The sequence below is a fragment of the Schistocerca americana genome, chromosome 3 (assembly GCF_021461395.2).
Source record: "Schistocerca americana isolate TAMUIC-IGC-003095 chromosome 3, iqSchAmer2.1, whole genome shotgun sequence".
Lineage (NCBI taxonomy): Eukaryota > Metazoa > Arthropoda > Insecta > Orthoptera > Acrididae > Schistocerca > Schistocerca americana.
Genome location: NC_060121.1, coordinates 734,669,352 through 734,680,132, shown reverse-complemented (window position 1 = coordinate 734,680,132; position 10,781 = coordinate 734,669,352). Strand labels below are relative to the sequence as shown.

The following is a 10,781-nucleotide window of genomic DNA, read 5'->3' as shown; positions in this document are numbered from 1 at the left end:
GCTCAATGGAATTTGCCATTTAATTGACAAAATGGTTCAAATGGCTCTGAGCACTATGGGACTTAACATCTGTGGTCATCAGTCCCCTAGAACTTAGAACTACTTAAACCTAACTAACCTAAGGACATCACACACATCCATGCCCGAGGCAGGATTCGAACCTGCGATTTAGTTGACAGTGACCCCTAGTGGTGTTTCATCTTTATTATTTAATGGATGCTCACGAATATAGCAATCAACTTCATCCTTTTAGTATGATCTGTCTTCATGCATGTTGGTCGTGGGAACGTTGGTGTGGTAAATCACATCAACTTTTCTTGCAAGGTCTTCAAGCTCAGAGCAACCATCTTGAAGGATCTTACCCGATCTATACTCCAAAATGATTACAACTCGACTCACATTCACGTACAACTTGGTGCACTTCCATGGAAGTTATGTGCTGATCTGAGGGAGCACTACGTGAGTCAGTGGAGTCACCGTCACAGGCCATCACAGCAGCGAGAAGACACTCCGTGTATGCAGCAAAGGGTACTTGTTACTTGCAGAGAAAATTCTTAAACTTTAAGAATTTATTTGCCTCAGTGGGCATCTCTACACATACTGTTTCCTATGTAGAACTGTCCACCTGATGTGTTAATCACTCACTCATAATAAACGAGTTCAGGAACTTTGGACAGAAATGATTTTTATGCCTCTGTGAACTTAACTGTGTGTGTGTGTGGGGGGGGGGGGGGGGGGGTTAAAGGGGAAGGAACATATTTTTGATTCCGAGGCAGTGTTGTTTCTCACCCTGAGAGATTAACAACAAACCTGCATGTGTCGGATGCCAACCAGCGAATTTAGAGAGGTGAAGTGGTCCAACGACTGTATGCACAACATTATCATCATCAGCACCATCTGACTTGTATTCTTTCAGGCGTTATACATGAGTAGGCATATTGGGATTCTACCTCTCACATTTACTGATATCCTGATGGCTCATGGGGAGTTCAATACCATCATGCTTATAATTCCCAAAAATATCCATTTGACATTTACTGACATGCTGTGCCTTTGTCTTATAATTTCTTGCACAAGCCAGAAGTGACTAAGCAAAGCAACAGCAGTCATTATTTAGACATTATAAGCACCCTGTCTATCAGCTACATCCTTCAGAAGAGGAATGTAGGATGAATCCGCCATGTACTGGAACAGACACACGCATGTGAACGTCTAGATACGGGACTCTACTCATAGATTTCCCAGAATCTCTTGCTTAAAACTGAGACATTCAGGCCTGTAATGAGGCCCTCAAACCACTCGGCAGTTAAGGCACCCCACGATATCATGCCACTATCACTCCAATTATGTATAACAATGTTTTCAGAGACACCCTCCGAAGGGGAGAGGGAGCTTGCAGCATATCATAGTGCTACGCTTAATGACGACACAATGCAGATTGTTCACGATATTGAAAAGTTCCCTTTCCAAAGCATATAGGCAGGCAAGGACCAAATCATAGCATCTGACCGTGTCATCGAAATGGGTAAATAATATAATATCCCTAAGAGCATCTCGAGATACTGAGTATGACTGCTCTTGTGATCATCTTCATCCTTCCTATAGGAATGGGCAGAGAGGTGGCTGATGGCTGAGAGACGATCTTCACTGAGACTACAAAGGCTCCATTCAAATTGTGTGTGTATCCGTGAGAGCACTGCTGCTTGCAATGGCCCACGTACTGGCGAAGCTGTCGGTACCAGCCGCTGTAGTCTGGACATGTTCTGTGTTGCGACGACTGGAGCTGAGGGTGTGGATATCGTCGGCGTAGGCCATGTTGCGGCCTCTGGCTCTCCAGTGCAGATGATGCCATTCTTAGGGATGATGGTCATAATGTGGATGCAGGCAATGGGGGGTGCAGACAGTGCGGCATTTCTGAAAAAAAAAAGAAAAAAACATACAGCACGAGAGTCTCTAAGAATGATACGAAAAAATTTATTCATATATTCCTCAGTTAAAACTCTGCCTCATCCGAAGAGCTCCATTTCAAATGTGATGCACATCCATGAATTTCATTCAGGGCTACGCTCATGAATTCACCATGGGTGGGAAGGCGGTCAAGTCATCATCATCATCAGTCCTGAGCAAGTAGTAAAGGAAACGAAAGAAAAATTCGGAGTAGGAATTAAAATCCATGGAGAAGAAATAAAAACTTTGAGGTTCGCCGACGACGGAATTCTTTCAGAGACAGCAAAGGACCTGGAAGAGCAGCTGAACGGAATGGACAGTGTCTTGAAAGGTGAATATAAGATGAACATCAACAAAAGCAAAACGAGGATAATGGAATGTAGTCGAATTAAAGCGGGTGATTCTGAGGGAATTAGATTAGGAAATGAGACGCTTAAAGTAGTACATGAGTTTTGCTATTTGGGGAGCAAAATAACTGATGGTGGTCGAAGTAGAGAGGATATAAAATGTAGACTGGCAATGGCAAGGAAAGCGTTTCCGAAGAAGAGAAATTTGTTAACATCGAGTATAGATTTAAGTGTCAGGAAGTCAAATGGCTCTGACCACTATGGGACTCAACATCTGTGGTCATCAGTCCCCTAGAACTTAGAACTACATAAACCTAACTAACCTAAGGACATCACACACATCCATGCCCGAGGCAGGATTCGAACCTGCGACTGAAGCACCTAGAACCGCTCGGCCACACCGACCGGCTCAGGAAGGCGTTTCTGGAAGTATTTGTATGGAGTGTAGTCATGTATGGAAGTGAAATGTGGACGATAAATAGTGTAGACAAGAAGAAAATAGAAGATTTCGAAATGTGGTGCTACAGAAGAATTCTGAATATTAGATGGGTAGATCACATAGCTAATGAGGGGGTATTGAACAGAATTGAGGAGAAGAGAAATTTGTGGCACAACTTGACTAAAAGAAGGGATCGCTTGGTAGGACATATTCTGAGGCATCAAGGGATCACAAGTTTAGTATTAGAGGGCAGCGTGGAGCGCAAAAATCGTAGAGGGGGGGCCAAGAGGTGAATACACTAAACAGGTTCAGAAGGATGTAGGTTGCAGTAGGTACTGGGGGATGGAGATTTCACAGGATAGAGTAGCATGAAGAGCTGCATCAAACAAGTCTCTGGACTGAAGATCACCACAACAAACAACAGGGTCCTGAGATGGTGTGACCTGGCTCACAGTGATTTAATGACCCATGACGTATCACATGCCTTGTCTCACTCACTACAACAAAATACAGTACATTTGTTGAGTATACATGAAAACAACAGCACTCGCCATGGATACAGATATAGAGATAGATATATCTGTATATGAGTATATAACCCACTCTGCAAAACTTAAGGACAAGATGGATAAAGTAATATGCTATATTAATTATTCCGTGGAAATGAATAAAAGCAAGGTAGCATGTTGCCAGACATCTCCCAGTCGTGCACAGAAAGTTGGACTTTACATGGTGTGAGGTCATTGAGACTACAGCGCGAAATGGGGCTGGCTGCGCAAGATGTGGTAGCTGAACGAATGGGAAAAGAGTGTGTGTCAATCTCCGAGGAGTTACAGTGCTCCATCGCGGTGTTCTTCATTACAGCATGGGCCAGAGGCATTTGGATGACTTCACATAGGGAAGAATCGCAGGCGAACTGGGATAAGGACGAAGTGGGACGTATGTTGCACAGGAGTTTGGTACTGCTTGCAGCATTGTTTCGTGTGCAGGGGGGGGGGGGGGGTTGAACAGCCAAACAACGGGCTGTTACCCAAGGGAGAGGAGGTGGTCAGTCACGGTCAACTACAGCAGCTGACCGTTACATCGCGCAACGAGAATGAACCCATGTCAAACAAAGGGCGCAATTACAACCACATATAACAAGACTGTAACACACACAATTTCATGCTCCACAGCGGCAAAGCGACTGCACAGAGGTGGTCTCTTTCCCTCATGACCAGTACTTTGTGCCACATTTACACCTGCACATCGGTAGCACCGTTTGCGATCGTCACAAGCGGTAGGGATTGGATCAACGAGGACTGAGGGCTTTTCGGATGGGAGTAGATTCAGTCTGGTTAGTAAATCTGGACGAACCCCCACATGACGATACAATCTGCTGTCTGGCTCAAACCAGACAATGTGGTCCAGACTACAACTCTTTAGACAGTTTCAGCAGTTGTTTGAGCTACACTCCATTCTATCAATCTTAATATGCAGCATCCACCTCGTCCAACGTTGTTAAAAATATCTTGCCTACGAAATTAAGAAATCCCCTTTTCTGTGGGGTCTGCACCGTGTTAACTAATGTAGTCGGACTTCATTTTTTGCAGTCTTTCTACATTGCATGTGACCCAGTTAACATACGAGTATTACATTCAATTTTGCTAATACACTGCTGGCCATTAAAATTGCTAAACCACGAAGATGACGTGCAACAGACGCGAAATTTAACCGACAGGAAGATGATGCTGTGACATACAAATGATTAGCTTCTCAGAGCATTCACACAAGGTTGGCGCCGGTGGCGACACCTACAACGTGCTGACATCAGGAAAGTTTCCAACCGATTTCTCATACACAAACAGCAGTTGACCGGCGTTGCCTGGTGAAACATCGTTGTGATGCCTTGTGTGAGGAGGAGAAATGCGTACCACCGCGTTTCCGACTTTGATAAAGGTCGCATTGTAGCCTATCGCGGTTGCGGTTTATCGTATCGCGACATTGCTGCTCGCGTTGGTCGAGATCCAATGAGTGTTAGCAGAATATGGAATCGGTGGGTACAGGAGGGTAATACGGAACACCGTGCTGGATCCCAACGGCCTCGTATCACTAGCAGTCGAGATGACAGGCATCGTATCCGCATGGCTGTAATGGATCGTGCAGCCACGTCTCGATCCCTGAGTCAACAGACGGGGACGTTTGCAAGACAACAACCATCTGCAAGAACAGTTCGACGACGTTTGCAGCAGCATGGACTATCAGCTCGGAGACCATGGCTGCAGTTACCCTTGATGCTGCATCACAGACAGGAGCGCCTGCGATGGTGTACTCAACGACGAACCTGGGTGCACGAATGGCAAAACGTCATTTTTTCGGATGAATCCAGGTTCTGTCTACAGCATCATGATGGTCGCATCCGTGTTTGGTGACATCGCGGTGAACGCACATTGGAAGCGTGTATTCGTCATCGCCATACTGCCGTATCACCCGGCGTGACACGTCTCGGTCACCTCTTGTTCGCATTGACGGCACTTTGAACAGTGGACGTTACGTTTCAGATGTGTTACGACCCGTGGCTCTACCCTCCATTCGATCCCTGTGAAACCCTACATTTCAGCAGGATAATGCACGACCACATGTTGCAGATCGTGTACGGGCCTTTCTGGATACAGAAAATGTTCGAGTGGTGCCCTGGCCGGCACAATCTCCAGATATCTCACCAATTGGAAACGTCTGGTCAATGGTGGCCGAGCAACAGGCTCGTCACAATACGCCAGTCACTACTCTTGATGAACTGTGCTATCGTGTTGAAGCTGCATGGGCAGCTGTACCTGTATACGCCATCCAAGCTCTGTTTGACTCAATGCCCAGGCGTATCAAGGCCGTTATTACGTACGGCCAGAGGTGTTTGTTCTGGGTACTGATTTCTCAGGATCTATGCACCCAAATTGCGTGAAAATGTAATCACATGTCAGTCTAGTATAATATGTTTGTTCAATGAATACCCGTTTATCATCTGCATTTCTTCTTGGTGTAGCAATTTTAATGGCCAGTAGTGTATTTATGCGCTCTACTTTATCTCTACTATAACGCGTTTGGCTAATATCTAACGGCTGCCAAGTTCACTTTCTACATCTACGGCCACATTCCAAGTCACTTGTCCGTGTTTGGAGGAGGGTACTTCTAATTTCACCTTCCGTATTGGAAGAATGATTTTCGGTAAGCCTCTGTATTAGCTCTTATTTCTCGAATTTTCTCATAGTAGTCATTTTGCGAGATGTATGCGGGAAGAGGTAACATGTTGTCAGACTCGAAATTCTCTCGAAATTTCCGTAGTGAACCTCTCCTTGATACACAACGCCTCTCTTGTTCTGCCTGCCAATGGATTTTGTTGAACGTCACTGTATTTCCTTCGTGGATGGGTTACATTTCCTTAAGATTCGTTCTATGAATCTGTCTGGTATATGCTTTTCCTACTATTTATTTATGTGATTATTCCACTCAAGGTCGCTCTGAATACGTACTCCTAGGTATATTACGACAGATACTGTTTCCAGCAATTGTCATCAATAGTGTAGATGTAGAGTAGTGGATTTATTTTCCTATCTAAGCGCAATATGTTATATTTATTTACGTTTAGGCTCAACTGCCAGCGCCTGCATCATTTATGAATCCTCTGTAGGCCATTTTGCGAAACTATACTGTCGCCTAGCGTTGCTTATTTCTTACAGCCAATAGCACCCCCAGCGAACAATCTTAGAGCTACCGACGCTTTCTACTAGATCGTTTATATACGTTGTGAACAGTAACGGTCCTATCACACTTCCTTGGAGCACTCTGTAAATCTGGAGATTTTGCTCCGGTAAGAGAGATGTGTTGAGTTATATCTGCAAGGAAATATTGAATCCAATCGCAGAGATGGTCCGATACCCGGTAACCTCGTTTTTGGTTTCATTAAACGGCAGTGCGGGATGGCGTCAAATGTCTTCGTGAAGTCAAGGAACACGGCACCAACCTGCGTGTCGTTCTCTCCAGCGCTGTTAATGCCATGAATCTCACGAACGAACAAAGAGAGATGAGTTTCGCAAGATCTCTGTTTGGGGAATCCATGTTCATTTTCATAGGGGTGATTCTCGTTCTCCAAAAACGTCATACACTCCTGGAAATGGAAAAAAGAACACATTGACACCGGTGTGTCAGACCCACCATACTTGCTCCGGACACTGCGAGAGGACTGTACAAGCAATGATCACACGCACGGAACAGCGGACACACCAGGAACCGCGGTGTTGGCCGTCGAATGGCGCTAGCTGCGCAGCGTTTGTGCACCGCCGCCGTCAGTGTCAGCCAGTTTGCCGTGGCATACGGAGCTCCATCGCAGTCTTTAACACTGGTAGCATGCCGCGACAGCGTGGACGTGAACCGTATGTGCAGTTGACGGACTTTGAGCGAGGGCGTATAGTGGGCATGCGGGAGGCCGGGTGGACGTACCACCGAATTGCTCAACACGTGGGGCGTGAGGCCTCCACAGTACATCGATGTTGTCGCCAGTGGTCGGCGGAAGGTGCACGTGCCCGTCGACCTGGGACCGGACCGCAGCGACGCACGGATGCACGCCAAGACCGTTGGTCCCCTACGCAGTGCCGTAGGGGACCGCACCGCCACTTCCCAGCAAATTAGGGACACTGTTGCTCCTGGGGTATCGGCGAGGACCATTCGCAACCGTCTCCATGAAGCTGGGCTACGGTCCCGCACACCGTTAGGCCGTCTTCCGCTCACGCCCCAACATCGTGCAGCCCGCCTCCAGTGGTGTCGCGACAGGCGTGAATGGAGGGACGAATGGAGACGTGTCGTCTTCAGCGATGAGAGTCGCTTCTGCCTTGGTGCCAATGATGGTCGTATGCGTGTTTGGCGCCGTGCAGGTGAGCGCCACAATCAGGACTGCATACGACCGAGGCACACAGGGCCAACACCCAGCATCATGGTATGGGGAGCGATCTCCTACACTGGCCGTACACCACTGGTGATCGTCGAGGGGACACTGAATAGTGCACGGTACATCCAAACCGTCATCGAACGCATCGTTCTACCATTCCTAGACCGGCAAGGGAACTTGCTGTTCCAACAGGACAATGCACGTCCGCATGTATCCCGTGCCACCCAACGTGCTCTAGAAGGTGTAAGTCAACTACCCTGGCCAGCAAGATCTCCGGATCTGTCCCCCATTGAGCATGTTTGGGACTGGATGAAGCGTCGTCTCACGCGGTCTGCACGTCCAGCACGAACGCTGGTCCAACTGAGGCGCCAGGTGGAAATGGCATGGCAAGCCGTTCCACAGGACTACATCCAGCATCTGTACGATCGTCTCCATGGGCGAATAGCAGCCTGCATTGCTGCGAAAGCTGGATATACACTGTACTAGTGCCGACATTGTGCATGCTCTGTTGCCTGTGTCTATGTGCCTGTGGTTCTGTCAGTGTGATCATGTGATGCATCTGACCCCAGGAATGTGTCAATAAAGTTTCCCCTTCCTGGGACAATGAATTCACGGTGTTCTTATTTCAATTTCCAGGAGTGTAGTTCTTGAGTATAAAATATATTTCATAATTCTAAAATACATTAACGTCAGCGATATAGGCCTATAATTATGCGCATGTGCATCTGTCCGACCTGTCTTGATGAGGGGAATAACCTGCTCGTTTTTCCAATCGTTAGGTACCCATTGTCGTCCCAGCGAACTACGGTAAACTGCCGCTAGAAGGAGAGCAGTTTCTTTCGTATAATCTTTGTAGAATCTTACAGGTATCTCATCTTGTCCTGATGCCTTTCCACTACTAAACGATTGTAGTTGCTTTTCTACTCCCCAATCGGTTATCTCAATATCTGTCATTCTGAAGTTTGTACGGTTATTGGAAGGAGAGAGCATATTACGATCTTCCGCGGTGAAACAATTTCGGAAGACCCAATTCAATATTTCAGCCTTCTTTTTTATCATCCTTTCCGACGTCTGTGTTGTCACTGAATGACTGAATAGACGATTTCGAACCGCTTACTGTTTTACGTAAGAGCAAAACCTCTTAGTGTTGTCAGCCAGATCAACTGGCAAAATTTTGCTTTCAGAGTCATTGAAAGCTTCCCTCAGTGGTCTCCTTGCGGTCATTTTCGCTTCTTTGAGCTTTTGGCTGTCAGCTAGATTTTGACTCCTCTTCAATCTATAACGAAACAACGAAACTCTGTTTGTTTATGTACCAGTTATCTAAAGCGGCTGTTGAGCCACTATGGGGCTTTCCCATCCCTTAAGTCCTTGCTCGGAATATATTTGTCTAAGGTACATTGAACAATGCTTTTTTTTTACATTTGTGCTACATATCATCGTCTTCAGTAATGAAGTTTTGGTGTTGACTATTCAGATATTCTGCAATTTATCTCCTGTCACCCTTGTTTAGCACAAATATTCTCCTACGTTTCTTAACCTTCCTTGTAATATAGTCATAGTTCGCTTTTCCTTCCACGCGTTGTATAAGATGGATATCTTTCACCTGACAACTGCTTTGGTCAGTTATCTCCACTGACTACCCGATACCATTTTAAATTACTTTTGCCCAGCTCGTTCCATTCTTTGTTCCGGTAGTACTCATATACCGCTCCCTTATATTCCTGATGGTCTTTTCGAGGATCCATCTGTACTACAAACTTTCATTGCTCCATTTGTCCTATCTCACCTTCAGGTATCGTCAAACACAGAGGGTCCCAGCCATTCATCTCTAAACGTCATGTCAGTCAATGACAGAGGGCAGTCTTTTGAGGAATTCCATGCCTACTAAATCACTGTAAGGGATGTCTGTTTCCTTTCTCAGAACGTGGAATTTGTGGTCTCCTAACACATTTCCGGTAATCCTTAAAGTCAGCTTCGCCGTACCAACCATGCATTAACCGTTTTAATCTTTGTACCTCAAGACTATTAATTGATATATAAATGGTCACAGCTTTTTCTTTAATTAAAGTAATATGTTCCCCCGTATCTATTAAGAAATTCGTCTCTTTCTCGAATTCTTTGCAGTCTCCTGTCATTGTGTCGTTTTCGACTTCTTAGTCTAGTACTCTAACATTATGCCATTTCACTGTGGTGACGTGTTACTACTGCACGTACCACCTCCTTATTTCCCAATCTTTCTCGCCAGGCATTTCCCGAGTTTTTCCTTATACTGTTGCGCTGTATGTCTGCACTTACACATATGGCTTGGGAGTCCGATAGTCCTTTGCCTTAGTCCACGCCTCTGACATTTCTTTCCTTCGTACACTTTTCATCTGTTACCCTGTCTCATCACAGTGGTAACAGAAATCTTGAAATTTCCTTGCTTCCTCCATCCTGATGAGTGTCTCCACCAATTTTATTTTCGTGTCCTATCAGTGCTTATTGCAGTATCTGGATGTATGCTGTGGTTTCCCACAGCTGTAACGCTTTGTATCCCACATCTGCTTATTACTACGCTGGCAGTGTGTTCCGACAGGAACTTGATTTTTCTCTTTCATACACATTGTCGCACTTGTAGCGCTACGTCAACTGCGCCCGTTAGACCAATGTCTTCGCCTCTATTATGGACAGTGGTCTTGTTCTATCATTTCCCACGCCATGAATAAAACATTCGGGTCCTAGTGCACAAACCAGTTCCACCTCGCCCTTTTAATTGCACCTTTTCCGTCACCCGCATTATGGAAACTCTGAATGATTTGAATAGCTCATGTATCTTACTTCCCATGAGACTATTGCTTCTTCTGAATGTTGTCTGGGACGAACTATTCTACTAGCGTAACTTTCTGGGGTAAGGTCTCTCACCTCCTTAGTTGTTCTTACTTCAGTTTTAAGCATATTGACCTTAAAGCAAACCTCGAACCCTGGTACTGTCTGTTTGAAATATACGTTTAAATAATCAAAGCTGTAATTGTCTTGGCATTTTGCACAAATTTATCACTTGTCAGATATTGTTTGCAGTCTAATGCTGTGATATTAGGAATAGTGTGTGTTTTTAACCCAGTCAACAAAGTACTTCAGTCCCCTTTACTTA

General features: G+C 45.6%; 1 long non-coding RNA gene across 1 annotated transcript in view; it reads right to left on the bottom strand.

Moving 5' to 3' along the window:
* Positions 1–554: 554 nt before the first annotated feature.
* The window catches only part of LOC124605825, a 59,255-nt gene continuing 49,028 nt past the window's right edge, over positions 555–10,781 (bottom strand). The window contains exon 3 of the long non-coding RNA XR_006978683.1: positions 555–1,914. This is a non-coding gene — a long non-coding RNA (uncharacterized LOC124605825). The remainder of the gene's footprint in view (positions 1,915–10,781) is intronic.